Genomic DNA, 14,292 nt, shown 5'->3' with positions numbered 1-14,292 from the left:
AAAATGTCCTGGGCATTTTTTGTTGGGAGGTTCTTTATTACTAATTCCATTCCCATCTTGGTTATTGGTCTGTTTAGGTTTTCTATGTCTTCTTAATAAAATTTTGGTGCATTGTATATTTCTATGAATGTATCTATTTCTTTTATATTTCTCAATTATTGCCATACAGCTCTTTGTAATAACTGATGATTCTTTTTATTTCTGTGCTATTAGTTGTTATATTGCCTTTTTCATCTCTGATTTTATTGATTCTGGTCTCTCTCCTTTTTTTTGTTAGTTGGGCCAATGGTGTATCAATTTTGTTTATTTTTTTCAAAAAACCAGCTCTTCATTTCACTGATCTTTTGTATTGATTTTTGGTTTAAATTTGTTCATTTCTTCTCTGGTTTTAATTATTTCTTTTCTACTACTAATTTGGGGCTTGGCTTATTGTTTTTCTAGGTCTTTGAGATGCATTGATAGCTCATTTAATTGGTAACTCTTCAATTTCTTCATATAGGCACCAATTGCTATAAACTTCCCTGTTAATACTACCTTTGCTATATCTCATAAGTTTCAATATGATGTGTGTCATTTTCATTCATTTTCAGAATGTTGTTTTTAATTTCTCCTTGATTTCTTCTATTACTCACTGTTCATGCAGGAACATGTTGTTCAATCTCCATCTGTTTGCATATGATCTGGAGATTCTTCAGTTGTTGATCTCAGATTCATCCCATTGTGGTCAGAGAAGATGCATAGTATGATTTCAACTGTTTTTTAAATTTGCTGAGACTTGTTTTATGGCCTAGCATGTGGTTTATCCTAGAGAAAGTTCAATGCACTAGTAAGAAGAATGTGTATTCTGCATCTGTGGAGTGAAAAGTTCTGTAGATATCAGTTAAGTCCATAATGCAGATGAGCTCTGTTGTTTCTTTGTTGATTTTCTGTCTCCTTGACTTGTCCATTGTGGAAAGTGGAGTGTTGAAGTCCCAGGTTACTATTTTAATGAAGTCTATGTCTCTCTTTTCATCCATTAACACTTCTTTTAAATAGCCAGGGACCCTGTAATTGGGTGTGTATGTATTTACTATAGTCAAATCTTCCTGTTGAATTGATTCCTTTAATAATTACATAGTGTGCTTCTTTGTTTCTTTTAACAGCTTTGTGTTAAAATCTATTTTGTCTTCTATTAGGATGGAAATACCTGCCATTTTTTGGTTTCTGTTAGCATGGAATATCTTTTTCCATCCTTTCACTTTCAGTCTGCATGATTGTTGATGAGATGTATTTCTTGTTGGCAACAAAAAGATGCATTTTGCATTTTAATTTGTCAGACTGCATTTTTTAACTGGACAGTTGAGGCCATTTACATTCAACATGACTATTGATAATTAATGATTTGGCCCTGCCATTTTTCCACAAATATTCCTATTGTTTACCCTGAATTTCTTTTGTGCTTTTGCTGGGGGATTTTCTGCCTTCACATTCTTTCATAATGATGGCTATCTTTCTGTGTTTTTGTGTGCAGCACATCCTTAAGCATCTTTTGTAAAGCTCAATGAGTGGTGACAAATTCTTTCAATTTCTGTTTGTTATGGAAAGTCTTTATTTCACCTTCATTCATAAATGAGAGCTCTGCATGGTACAGTGTTCTGGGTTGACTTTTTTTCCCATAAGACTTGGACTATATTTAGCACTTCTCTTCTAACATGTAGTGTTTCTGATGAGAAGTCAGCTGTGAGCCTAAATGGAAATCCTCTATAAGTAATCTGTCATTTCTCTTGTGCACATTTTAGAATCTTTTCTTTATATTTTATTGTGGAAAGTTTTACTATAGTGTGTTGTGGTAAAGATCTTTTCTGGTCATGTCTATTAGGAGTTCTGTGTGCTTCCTCTACTTGGATGTCCCTTTCTTTCTTCAGATTGGGAGGTTTTCTGTAATTATTTCACTAAATAGATCTTCTAGCCCAGTCTCTCTTTCCACACTTTCAGAAACTATTAATAACTGTATATTGGGTTGTTTGATAATATACAATATATCTCCAATACTGTTTTTAAGTTTTCTGATTATTTTCTTCTTTTTCTTCCTCCTCCTCCTCCTTTCTTCTTCTCCTTCTTCTTCTTCTTCTTCTTCTTCTTCTTCTTCTTCTTCTTCTTCTTCTTCTTCCTCTTCCTCTTCCTCTTCCTCTTCTCCTTCTCTTTCTTTCTTCCTCTTCCTCTTCCTTTTCCTCTTCCTCTTCTTTTCATTGGTCTGACTGAAAGATTTCCAAAGATTTATCTTCTAGCTTGGATATTCTTTCTTTCGCCTCACCAAGTCTCCTGTTAAAGCTTTCTACCACAATTTTTATTTGGACTATTTAATTCTTCATTTCTAATATTTCATTTTAATTTCTCTTTTAAATATCAATTTCATGGCAAAAATTTTCATTCATGTCATGTATGTAGTTCGTAGATTTGCTTCTGATTGCTTTTGAGTAATCTTTTTTATTCCTTTTCTGATATCTCCTCAATCTTTTCATCTTCACATTCTAATATTGAAACACTTTTTTATTCCTTTGGGGGAGTCATGGTGTCTTCCTTATTCTTGTTTCTAGAATTTCTGCATTTGTTTTTAGGCATGTTTTAGTTGATTGTTGTTTTTTTTTTCTCTGATGGCTTTTTATCTTTGAGCTATGCTTCTGTGGCTTAGTGAAATGTCTGCACTTTCAACGAATACCAAGAGCTGTATGGTGGGTGTGAACTGGGAGCTCTAGTCATTGCTCCAGTGTGGGACAACTATCAGGCTAACATCCAAGTTCAGCATGGGAGATATCATGTTTACAGAAGGCAGAAGGGGGAAATGTTTATCTTTGTTTTATGTGATCGTCCCCACCCCCTCCTCTCCTTGAAGCTGTGCAATGCCCAGGTGCTAGCCCCCACTGTGTTCAACAGTCTTCCAAACCACCATATGAACCACACAAATGATCTATGCAGTCCTCCTTATGAGCAAAGTTCCCACTGCAATGACCTACCCCAAGCAGCCAAGGAGCTCTGAGCATGATTGTCCAGAGACCCAGCTATACCCTGCACCTTCTTAATGTAACTTCCATATCCGCACGGTCTCAGTACACAAGCTTCTCACAGTCTCTTGGTGCAGAGGTTTGGCTCTTCTCCACCATTCTGTTCAATCAATAGAGAGGCAGATGTTCCCCAAGCCAGCTCTACCTAAGTGTCTTTATTTATTTATTTTTTTGACAGGCATAGTTAGGCAGTGAGAGAGAGAGACAGAGAGAAAGGTCTTCCTCCTGTTGGTTCACTCCCCAAATGGCCACCACAGCCGGCATGCTGTGCTGATCCAAAGCCAGGAGCCAGGTGCTTCCTCCTGATCTCCCCATGTGGGTGCAGGATCCAAGCACTTGGGCCATCCTCCACTGCCCTCCTGGACCACAGCAGAGAGCTGGACTGGAAGAAGAGCAACCGGAACAAAACCTGTACCCCAGCCAGGGCTAGAACCAGGGTGCTGGCACCGCAGGTGGAGGATTAGCCTAGTGAGCCGCGGCGCCGGCCTGCCTAGGTGTCTTGATCCTGGGAGGTTAGGGGCACCTTACAATGCTACATCAGTACCCAGCCATCTTCCAGCCAGGCTCAAAGTCAGTGGGACTGTAGATTTTTCCCTCCTCTACAATCTCTGGGTCACACACATACACAAGAACCACTGGCCAAATATTGCTCTCTCCCCATTACTGCCTCCAATGCTTCTTAGAAGGCGTCCTGTCTCAGCCAGTTGCTGTGCATGCACACAAAGACTTCTGCAGCTTCATCCCAAACCCAAAATGACACTTTCCCTTTCTCAGCCAGGCAACAGACATTGTTATTGGGGGTTGGGGTGATATAAATGTGCCCCCTCTACTTCCACTATGTCCACCAGCAACAGCCTCTAGGGCTCTAGTCCAGACTCATGCCATACTTTCCCTCTATGTATATCACCATGTTTTGCTGCAGTCCAGTCTTACCACCATCTCCAAGCCAATACCAAGCTGCCTCCTGCTATGGCTTTTGGCTGCTACAGTTGTGTGTTGTATTTGTGTTGATGCTGTGTGACCACATCTTCCACATAGGTCCATGGCATTTCTCTTCCACTTGTAGGATTTCCAGTGCAGTTTTCTCTCCAATTCTCTCCTGAGAGTGCACTTTCTACACTTTTTTTTAAACAGTTTATCCCTAACTGACACATTTTGTCATTCTCTATTCTTCCATCTTGGAATTCACATTATCATGTTCTAATGAGTGTAACCATCCCTGATCCTACCTCTCTGGATCTGTATTTGTCTCTTTGCAATAACTGGTATATAAATGCTACTCTGTCATGGTCTGGGTTGGCATCATGACTTCCTTTGACCGATAGATCACAGTGAATCAGTTCTAAGCATAGACTAAAGTTTCTACTTGAACCCTCTTTAAGGAACTTCAGAATTAACCACTGAGTGATGAATGCTCACATGAAAAAAGAAGGCACAGGAACTGTTTGGGGGGAGGCTTTGTAATTGTGTGAGTTGTTCTGGGATGTTTCAGCTGAATAGCATTAAGTGAATGTGGGCACACAAGTGTTCCCAGCCAACCGTGTGAGACAGAAGAACTGCACAGATGATTTTAGTCAAACTCAGAATCACGGTAACTAATAAATCACTGTAGCTTGGGTCCACAGAATTTTATATTGAGGTTTGTAATGTAGCAGTAGATGTCTGAAATACCACTATTAAACTCTAGGTATTTTGAGCCAAAAGGAATTTAACACGAGGAACTTAGCTTTATAACACCACTGGAATAGTAATATAAGCCTCTATTTTAGAAACTGTTATTGGACTACTGATGGTCCAAGGATACAACTCACAACTATGACTTATACGTCTGGAAACTTCTGTAGATGCTACCACAACTGCTGCCACAACTGACTGTTAAATCTTAATGCTGCATTCTGAATCTCGAGCCTCCACAGCTGCCTCTCAAACCTCACACACCTTCCAAACTTGCCTTGCAGCGGCCAGAGCAACTGCAGTCATCTGGACTTCACTCTGCCTGCCAAGTCCCACACTAGGGATTATAACTGGCACACCTCTGGCTTATCCAGAAGTCTAGACTTAAGAGAGCTTGAGAAATGTAGGTCTTAGCTTTCTAACCTCTCACGCTAGAAAGAGAGCAGGATGGTTGATGGCAGAAGTCTGGGATCCACAATCACTGTTTCAGGCATTGAATGTAATCCATATAACATGTGGAAATGGCTTGGGATTTGGTACCTCACAAATACAATTTCCCATCTACACTCCTCGGCTGCTTGGGTGTAGAACATTAGTCAAATGACTTAATTGGTCTGAAGCTCAGTTTCCTCTTCATAAAAACAGAAATAGTCATATGTAACTTGGAAGATTTTTCAGGACCTCAATACAACTTCCATAATGTTCCTGGTAAAATGTCTGGCACATTGTAGGAACTTAATGATTAACAACAGTTACTGCTAATGGAAGAAAGAGCAAATGAACAAAAACATTACAAAATACAGAAAGTATTATTTCACCGTGTAGCAGAGACATCTGGTAGATTAGGAAAGAATAAAGACATCCAAAGGGGGATGGTTTCTGTTCTGAACTTTAAAAAATGAGATGGATCAATCAAAAAAAAAAAAAAAAAGATGGCTGGCACTGTGGCTTAACAGGCTAATCCTCCACCTTGTGGTGCTGGCACACCGGGTTCTAGTCCTGGTCGGGGGGCGGATTCTATCCCGGTTGCCCCTCTTCCAGGCCAGCTCTCTGCTATGGCCCAGGAAGGCAGTGGAGGATGGCCCAAGTCCTTGGGCCCTGCACCTGCATGGGAGACCAGGAGAAGCACCTGGCTCCTGGCTTCAGATCAGCGAGATGTGCCGGTCGCAGCGGCCATTGGAGGGTGAACCAATGGCAAAAAGGAAAACCTTTCTCTCTGTCTCTCTCTCTCTCACTATCCACTCTGCCTGTCAAAAAAAGAGAAAAAAAAAAAAGAGTGAAAAGGTAATTCCAGATGTGGATATCTCTCTCTTCCTATCCCTATCCATAACTCTATGGGTCAGACTATGATCTCAATGGTTCTGCAGTATATTTCTAGGATATTGTTGTTAACCTTTAGTTTTCTTCCATTCCACATTTTGGCTTCAATGTGTACTAGGATAACCACTGTACTGCTAGATATTGATAGCATTCCAACAAGCAGTCTTGTCACTAATTGATCCAATATAAAACACTTGGGTTCTGAATTTTCATTTGGTCTATAAGCCACAGCACTAGTCACAAAGCAAAGCAAGCAAAACACCAATAACAAATGGCTTGAATGATTGCCATGTTGCTTCCTGCTTTGAGGGGCTCTGAAATGCCCCAATCCATTTATATACTTCAGTTCTTAACAGCAAACTCAGCACCCAGACATCAGTACTCCACTCCTGCCCAAAATGTGCAGCCAACAAAAGAATGCCTTTCATACAACTGAATTAAAGCTTATTGAACAGATTCACAGAATAGCAACTAGATTTGGTCTTCACAAGTAAACTTAATCAAACTATTCAGCATTGATTGGATAAATGCTGAAACAAATGAAAGCATAACAGGACATTACAAACATGATGTCCTCGTGAAATATTTAACTGAGCTTCAAGAATCATACTTAGGTGCTTTCTGGTAGCTTCAAACCAAGCATTTCTTTAATAGAAGATTGGCTTTGTGACAGTCCTCTTGCTAATTTGAGCTTAGAGCTTTGTGCATGTGATGATACTAATAGTATCCTTTTAAAAAACTACAAGAAGTGCTTTAACTGTATTAGGGCTTTTTAGACTAGTTGCATAATAACTCTCCTATTGCTTTTAAGATTTCTATAAAAATAGCTATTTTACTGTTTTTTTTGTCCCTCCAGCAAATAAACAAAGAAGGAGAATGGGGACAATATTCAAAATTAGCTCAGACCAGAAACACATTTTAAACCCTACACATGAAAAATTGCTAAGAGATAGGGCTATGAAAATGCCTAATCTAGTTGTATTAACAATTTCTAATGATCATGTAGGGAAGAACAAAAACCTGCTGGCTTCTATGAATAGACATCCCCAAGACCAATTGATCTGTCACTTTTGCCTTGGGTTTCTGCACAGTTTGCATTGCTTTACTTCCTCTGCTTCATTCTCTTTAAAAACTGAGCTCTTGGCAATGCTGTGATATTCTATTTCACTTCTTTTTAACCACAGCAAGAACTAGGTGTATGCACAGGAAATGGGTGAGTGCAAATACAAGTGCTTACCAAAACCACGGATCTGAAAGAGAGCTGTGACAACCAAAATAGAGTTTTTAAAAGAAATATTTCCTCAAAATAAAAGACTTTCTTTGCATCCATTAGATCTACCAAAATATATTTTTATCCAATTCTCTTCTACCTACCTAATCAGGACATTGAATAAATGCCTTGAAAACTCTCATAAGCTTTATCAACTTATAGAATTATTCAAAAATTTTACAAGCATTCAATTTTTTATAAGATTGCCTATTAAATAAATAATAATAAATAAAATGTATCCCCTATCTCTCATGAAAAATGAGTAATCACTGTCACTTCATATTTGTTAAGTGGAATTTGGTATAACATTTTCTTTTTTTTAAGATTTATTTATTTATTCAAAAGTCAGAGTTACACAGAAAGAGGAGAGGCAGAGAGAGAGAGGGAGAGAGAGATTGGTCTTCCATCCGCTGGTTCACTCCCCATTTGGCCACAATGGCCAGAGCTGAACTGATCCGGAGCCAGGAGCCAGGAGCCTCTTCTGGGTCTCCCATGCGGGTGCAGGGGTCCAAGGACTTAGGCCATCTGGTACTGCTTTCCCAGGCCATAGCAGAGAGCTGGATCATAAATGGAGCAGACAGAACTGGAACTAGTGCCCATATGGGATGCTAGCACTGCAGGCGGCAGCTTTAACCGCTATACCACAGTGGCAGCCCCAACATTTATAAATATACAAATAAAAGTGCAAATGACCTTATAACTTCTGATTAGTTAGAAATGTGCCATATTAAAGACAACAAATTATCCTCCGCCTTGCGGCACCGGCACACCGGGTTCTAGTCCCGGCCGGGACACCGATCCTGTCCCGGTTGCCCCTCTTCCAGGCCAGCTCTCTGCTGTGGCCAGGGAGTGCAGTGGAGGATGGCCCAAGTTCTTGGGCCCTGCACCCCATGGGAGACCAGGAGAAGCACCTGGCTCCTGCCATCGGATAAGTGCGGTGCGCCGGCCGCAGTGCGCCTACCGCGGCGGCCATTGGAGGGTGAACCAAAGGCAAAAAGGAAGACCTTTCTCTCTGTCTCCCTCTACTGTCCACTCTGCCTGTCAAAAATTAAAAAAAAAAAGACAACAAATTATATATACATATACATTTAAGAGCTGACATATATAAATCATACAAATTATGCCTTAAAATCAGTGAAATACTCAAAACACAATTTTAAATAAAAAATTTCAGTGAGTTCACATAGATCTCTTTTTTAAAAAAACATTTTGTTTCAGATTAGTTGTAAATTTATAAAACAAAAGTTGTGAAGTTGTACAGAGTTCCCATATACCCCACACTCAATTTGCCCTAACACCTTTTATTAAAGTGTATTTGTCATAATCTATAGACCACATTCAACTTCTATTTTTTTTTCCAAACTCCTTCTACCCTCCTCACCCCTTCCAGCCTCTATTATTCAATAGTCTGTGTTCAAATTGAGGGTTTTTTTTTTAAGATTTATTTATTTATTTTAAAGACAGAGTTACAGAGAGAGAGAGAGAGATGAAGAGACAGAGGGAGAGAAATCTTCCATCTGCTGGTTCACGCACCAAATGGCTGCAGCAGTTAGCACTGAGCCAGTCTGAACTGATGTTCTTCACTTTAACTCCCATAAATGAGAGATAATATGTGGTATTTGTCTTTCTGTTCTGATTTATTTCACTTGTCATTATGTCCTCTCACTTCATCAATTTTGGTACAAATGACTGAGTTTCATTTTTTATGGCTGAATAATATTCTGTCATGTATAATTCCTACATTTTCTTTAGCCATTCATCTGATAATGTATACCTTAGCTGATTCTGTATTTGGCTATTGCTTCCAGTGCTGCAACAAAGGTGGTAGAGCAGTAACTCTTACACAACAATTGTATGATTTTTGGATAAATATCCAGTAGTGATATTACTGGATAATATGGAAGTTCTGTCTTTAGTATTTGAAGAAATATCCATGTTTTCTGTAGTAGTTACACTAATTTACATCCCTACCATCAGTGTATTAGTTCTCCTCTCTCCCCATCTTTGCCAGAATCTGTTTTCTGTCCTTTTGATAATAGATCTTTTCACAGAGATGAGGTGATATTTTCTGTGATTTTGATTTGCATTTTCATTTGCTTTATTTCATATATTTGTTGATCATTTGTATTTCTTCTTTTAAAAACAGTCTAGGGTCTTTTTCTCATTTTTCAGCTGAATTGGTTGTTTTGGTTGTTGAGTTTTTTGAGTTCCTGATATATTCTGGATATTAATTCTTTTTCAGAAAAGTAGTTTGAAAATATTTTCTCCCATTCTCTTAGATTCTTCATTCTATTGATTATTTCCTTTGCTAGTCATGATTGTTTCTTTGCTATGCAGAGAAACCTCTGAGTTTGACATATTCTCATTTGTTAGGTTTTGCTTTTGTTGTCTGACCTTTTAAGGTCTTCTCCAGAAACACATTGCCTACACCATATCTTGGTGTATTTCCCCTATGTTTTCTTTTAGAAATTTCAGTTTCAAGTCTTACCATTTAGGTCTTTTATCCATCTTGAGTTAATTTTTATATGGTGAGTGTTAGGTACAGAATTTCATTCTTCTACATACGTATGCACAGTTGAGGCAGTATCATTTATTAAAAAGACTGTCCTTTCTGCAATATATGTTCTTAGGTCCTTTCAAAAAACAGTTGACTGCATCTACGTGGATTAATTTCTAGGTTGTCTATGCTGTTTCTTTAACCTGTGTGTCAGTTTTTATGCTAGTGCCATAATGTAAGATAATGATTTTAAATTGAAAACTTAAGAGACATGACAACCAAATCAATGTGTATTTTATAACAAAATTCTGGTTTGATCAAATTCAGCTATAAAGAAAGACATTTGGGAGACAACTGGAGAAATGTGAATATGAACTGGTGATAAAAGTTATTGTTGTTAGCTCAATACGTTACATTGGGATATACTTACTTTTGGAGTAAATGCTCCACTCATCTAAAATAGTTCCATATAGCTAGGGAAAATGTCATGGGGATTCATTTTATTCTTGCTAGGCTTGTCCAAAATCTTCATAATAAAATTTAAAAGAATGCATGATAAAGGAAATTCATAATTTAATACCACAGCAATTGTGGGCAAATGTTTCTAAAATCTAGATAATGGGTGATATTCTGAGTAACATATATTATTACAAACATGATTTGAAAATACAGACCAATTAACACAGAAATAATTTGAAGGCAATTACAAACCTTCCATTAAAAATTGTACCAACACAATATAAGATTTTACAACTAGATTCTATTTAACCTTGGGAAACAAATAGCCCAAATGTTATTGAAACTACTGTAGGCAAGAGAAAGAAGCAGAAAATTCTCCCATTCAATATAAGAAGCCAGGGGAAAAAAAATCCTGGAAAAATTTAATAAACTTAACTCTTAAAAAAGGAAATGTAGGCCAATCTCTTTCAGGTGTATGGATACATTATTTTCCTTTTCAATATTTAAAAACAGATTTTCTTTTATTTTGCTCTCTAAAAATAAAAGAAACAATTATATATAATTTTGTTATATACCAAAGAGTATTTTCTGTGAAAACAATGGAAGTCTGGAGTAATCAACACACTGGAGAAGAAGAAAAAATTCAAATGCCAAGAAGAATAAAGTCCAAGGGTTTAATTATGCATGTCAGAAACTGAGAACTCCCCACCCTGTATTTACTCATCATTCCCTTCTTCCTCATTTCTAGTCAAAAATTGGCTCTGAGCAAGTTTTACAGATGGAGAAAAAAGATTCCAGGATATTAATTTCCTAAGGCCGAAGTAGAAACCAGAGACAGGTTTCCAGTTAAAACTGCTCTTTTCTTCCAGCTATTTACCTCTCTTTGAGCTCAGCCCTGAAGGATTCTGGTGGACCGAGAGTAGTAGAATGCAGCATTGCATGCGTATTGAGGGAAATACGGCTGGCTGAGCTTCACACTCAAATTCTATTACTTTAAGTACAACTTTCTTCCAAGGAGTGATATGTTTTTAAGCACAGTAACAAACACATATCAAATTTAAAAAGTGGTTGTCCATAAACAGCACAGTGCCATTCCCCTTTTCAGATGTCTCCAGCTCTGGCAAGCACCTAAAGATCTCCATTCATATAACACTTTTCAAGCACAGTTTTCTCTTTCTTTTTTTTTTTTTTGTAAAGATTTTATTTATTTATTTAAGAGGTAGAGTTACAGACAGTGAGCAGGAGAGACAGATAAAAAGGTCTTCTGTCCACTGGATCACTCTCCAATGGCCACAACAGCTAGAGCTGAGCTGATCTAAGGCCAGGAGCTAGGAGCTTCCTCTGGATTCCCACGCAGGTGTAGGGACCGGAGGAAAAGGGCCATCCTCCCTGCTTTCCCTGGCCATAGCAGAGAGCTGGAGCTGAAGAGGAGCAGCTGGGACTAGAACCGGCACCCATATAGGATGCCAGCGCCACAGGTGGAGGATTAACTCACTGCATCACAGAGCCGGCCCCCAAACATAGTTTTCTTACTGCTCTTTAATATTTCATTGGCGAAGTGAAGAAAAACATACCATTTCATAAAGGTATTCAGCTGAAAAGCCACTGGAGAAATTCAGTTCTACTTTTTTTCTTAGTATGATGGGTATAATAAGCATTTTTACATTATATTTTAAACTTTTGATACTTTCTTATTACTTAATAAGACGATTGTACTTTTGGTCACCAAATAATATTTTTAATATACTCACACCAATTGCAGTACCCTGTCAATGTAAGTCACCTGCTTCTGTAGGTCTCTCTTCCTATGGTTAAAAAACAGGGCAAAGAAAATTTTCCTCAATAGAGGCATAAAAGAAGCTTAATATAATTTAAGAAAATCTTTAAACCTAGTGATCCTATCCCTAAATCTTTCTTGTTTTCTTCTTAGTAAGCAAAATTCTCCAAACTCCATGCATTTTAATCTGCTCTCAGCTTCTCTTATAAATACTAGAGGCAACATATTATACCATGTTTCATCTGCCTTTTAGGACGAATAGTTTTGGAATAAAATGATATAATGAGTGTGCTGTGTAAGACGTGTGACGGTAGACATACTTGAAACAGTTAACCTTGACACATGCTGACACCCAGTATTCGCTAAAGGTAGTAACACTGAGAAAGGGTCACTCAACAATAGGAATGAGTACAAGGAGGATTTGTACTGGCTCCTTCCACCTCTGAGTAACAAAATCTGAACTACATTCACATGTTCAGATTCATGGAGTCATGATTAAATTTGTATACCATCATATCTCTAGATACTTTCTAGATATAGTATGGTTTTCAATTTTATACTTATGAATGCTATGAAACCATTCCTGGTGGTTTTGCTTGTTCATAAGACCAGTGTTGTCAGCCCTAGGCAAGGTCATGTAGAATGATGGTAGGAGGGGGATATTGAGTTTCCTTTTTCTGATCTTATAGGGTTTTGAACTATATCAGCTCAGGCAATCAGGGCTACTGCATCTTAGGAAAGCCAGTGATGCTTTTGAATAGAGGAAGAGTATCTGAGTTTTAAAGAAAGAAGGCAGGAACTGGGGGAAGGAGAGAGAAAGAGAGAGGTAAAATCTTTCAATTATTGAGACCAAGATTTGTTCAATATCATAAAATATCTTATAAAATCTTATAAAAGAAACATAAGAAAATAAAACCTTCATTTAACTTCCAAGAATTCAACTCCAAGATCTTACTCCCACCACCCACTCCTCATCTATCTCATGTTAGAATGAGTTTATTTCTCTATCTGAATATGCTTTTTGGAACTAGGAGCTCTTTGCTTAGCTCTATTCCCCCCAACACTGTATGAGACTCTTCATTAATTGATATGCCCTAAGTATCTGTTGAATAGGATTATTTCTCATTAAAAGGCTTCATTCATTTCAGCTGAAATGAAAAGATGAATTAGAACTTAATAAAACTCCACTGCAAACTGTAAATACTCTACATGCTAGATAGCACCAAGCAACAGAACAAGATTGATTTGAAGTCAGTGAGCACAATTTTGCTGTCACTGATTCATAAATTGCTTTTCCTGTGGATTTGGGGGTACTTCCTTAATGTTCCATCTAGGATTTAAGCAAACATAGGATAAGCAAGTTGAACAATCCCATTTTAAAATACATTAGAATTCAAGTGAAATAGTATTTGTGAGCCTGTTCCAAATTACAACACATCACACTATTGTTAAATATTATTAAACAATGAGGTTTCCCCTCACCCTGAAGGGCTGTCACACAGAATTCAAGAAATAACAAATGCTGGTGAGGATGTGGAGGAAAAGGTACACTAACCCACTGTTGGTGGGAATATAAACTGGGGCAGCAACTGTGGAAGACAATGTGGAGATACTTCAGAAATCTGAAACACAGATTTACCATATGATCCAGCCATCCCACTCCTGGAAATTTGCTTAAATGAAAAGAAATCAGCATATGAAAAAGTTATCTGTAGCACTATGTTTATAGCATCTTAATTCGCAATAGCTAAGATATGGAATCAGCCATATGTCCATCAATTGATGACTGCATAAAGAAATTGTGGTATATATACACTTTGGAGTACTACTCAGCTGTAAAAAAAATGAAATCCTGTATTTTGCAACAAAATGGATTCAATTGGAAACCACTATACTTAGTGAAATAAGCCAGTCCCAAAAAGACAGAAAGCATGTGTCTCCCTTTATTTAGAGTAACTAATAGAGTACCTAAAACATAATGTATTGGTGTGAAATGGGCATTTTGAGATTCAATGATTACTTATAGCCCTTGTCTCTACTGTTGAGGAACAGTGTTTTTGTTTTTGTTTTTTTCCTTCATACTATTTGTTGAACTCTTTACTTGGCAGAGGGTTAACCTTATGAGTATAAAGTAAACTTAAAATAAATCTTTATAAAAGTTAAGAAGGGGAATGGGAGAAGGAGGAGGAAAAAGCATTGAAGCATGGGTGGGAAGGAGAGTAGTGTGGGAAGTATCACTGTTTTCCTAAATCTG

The sequence above is a fragment of the Lepus europaeus genome, chromosome 1 (genome assembly GCF_033115175.1).
Source record: "Lepus europaeus isolate LE1 chromosome 1, mLepTim1.pri, whole genome shotgun sequence".
Classification (NCBI taxonomy): domain Eukaryota; kingdom Metazoa; phylum Chordata; class Mammalia; order Lagomorpha; family Leporidae; genus Lepus; species Lepus europaeus.
This window is presented reverse-complemented; position numbering follows the sequence as displayed.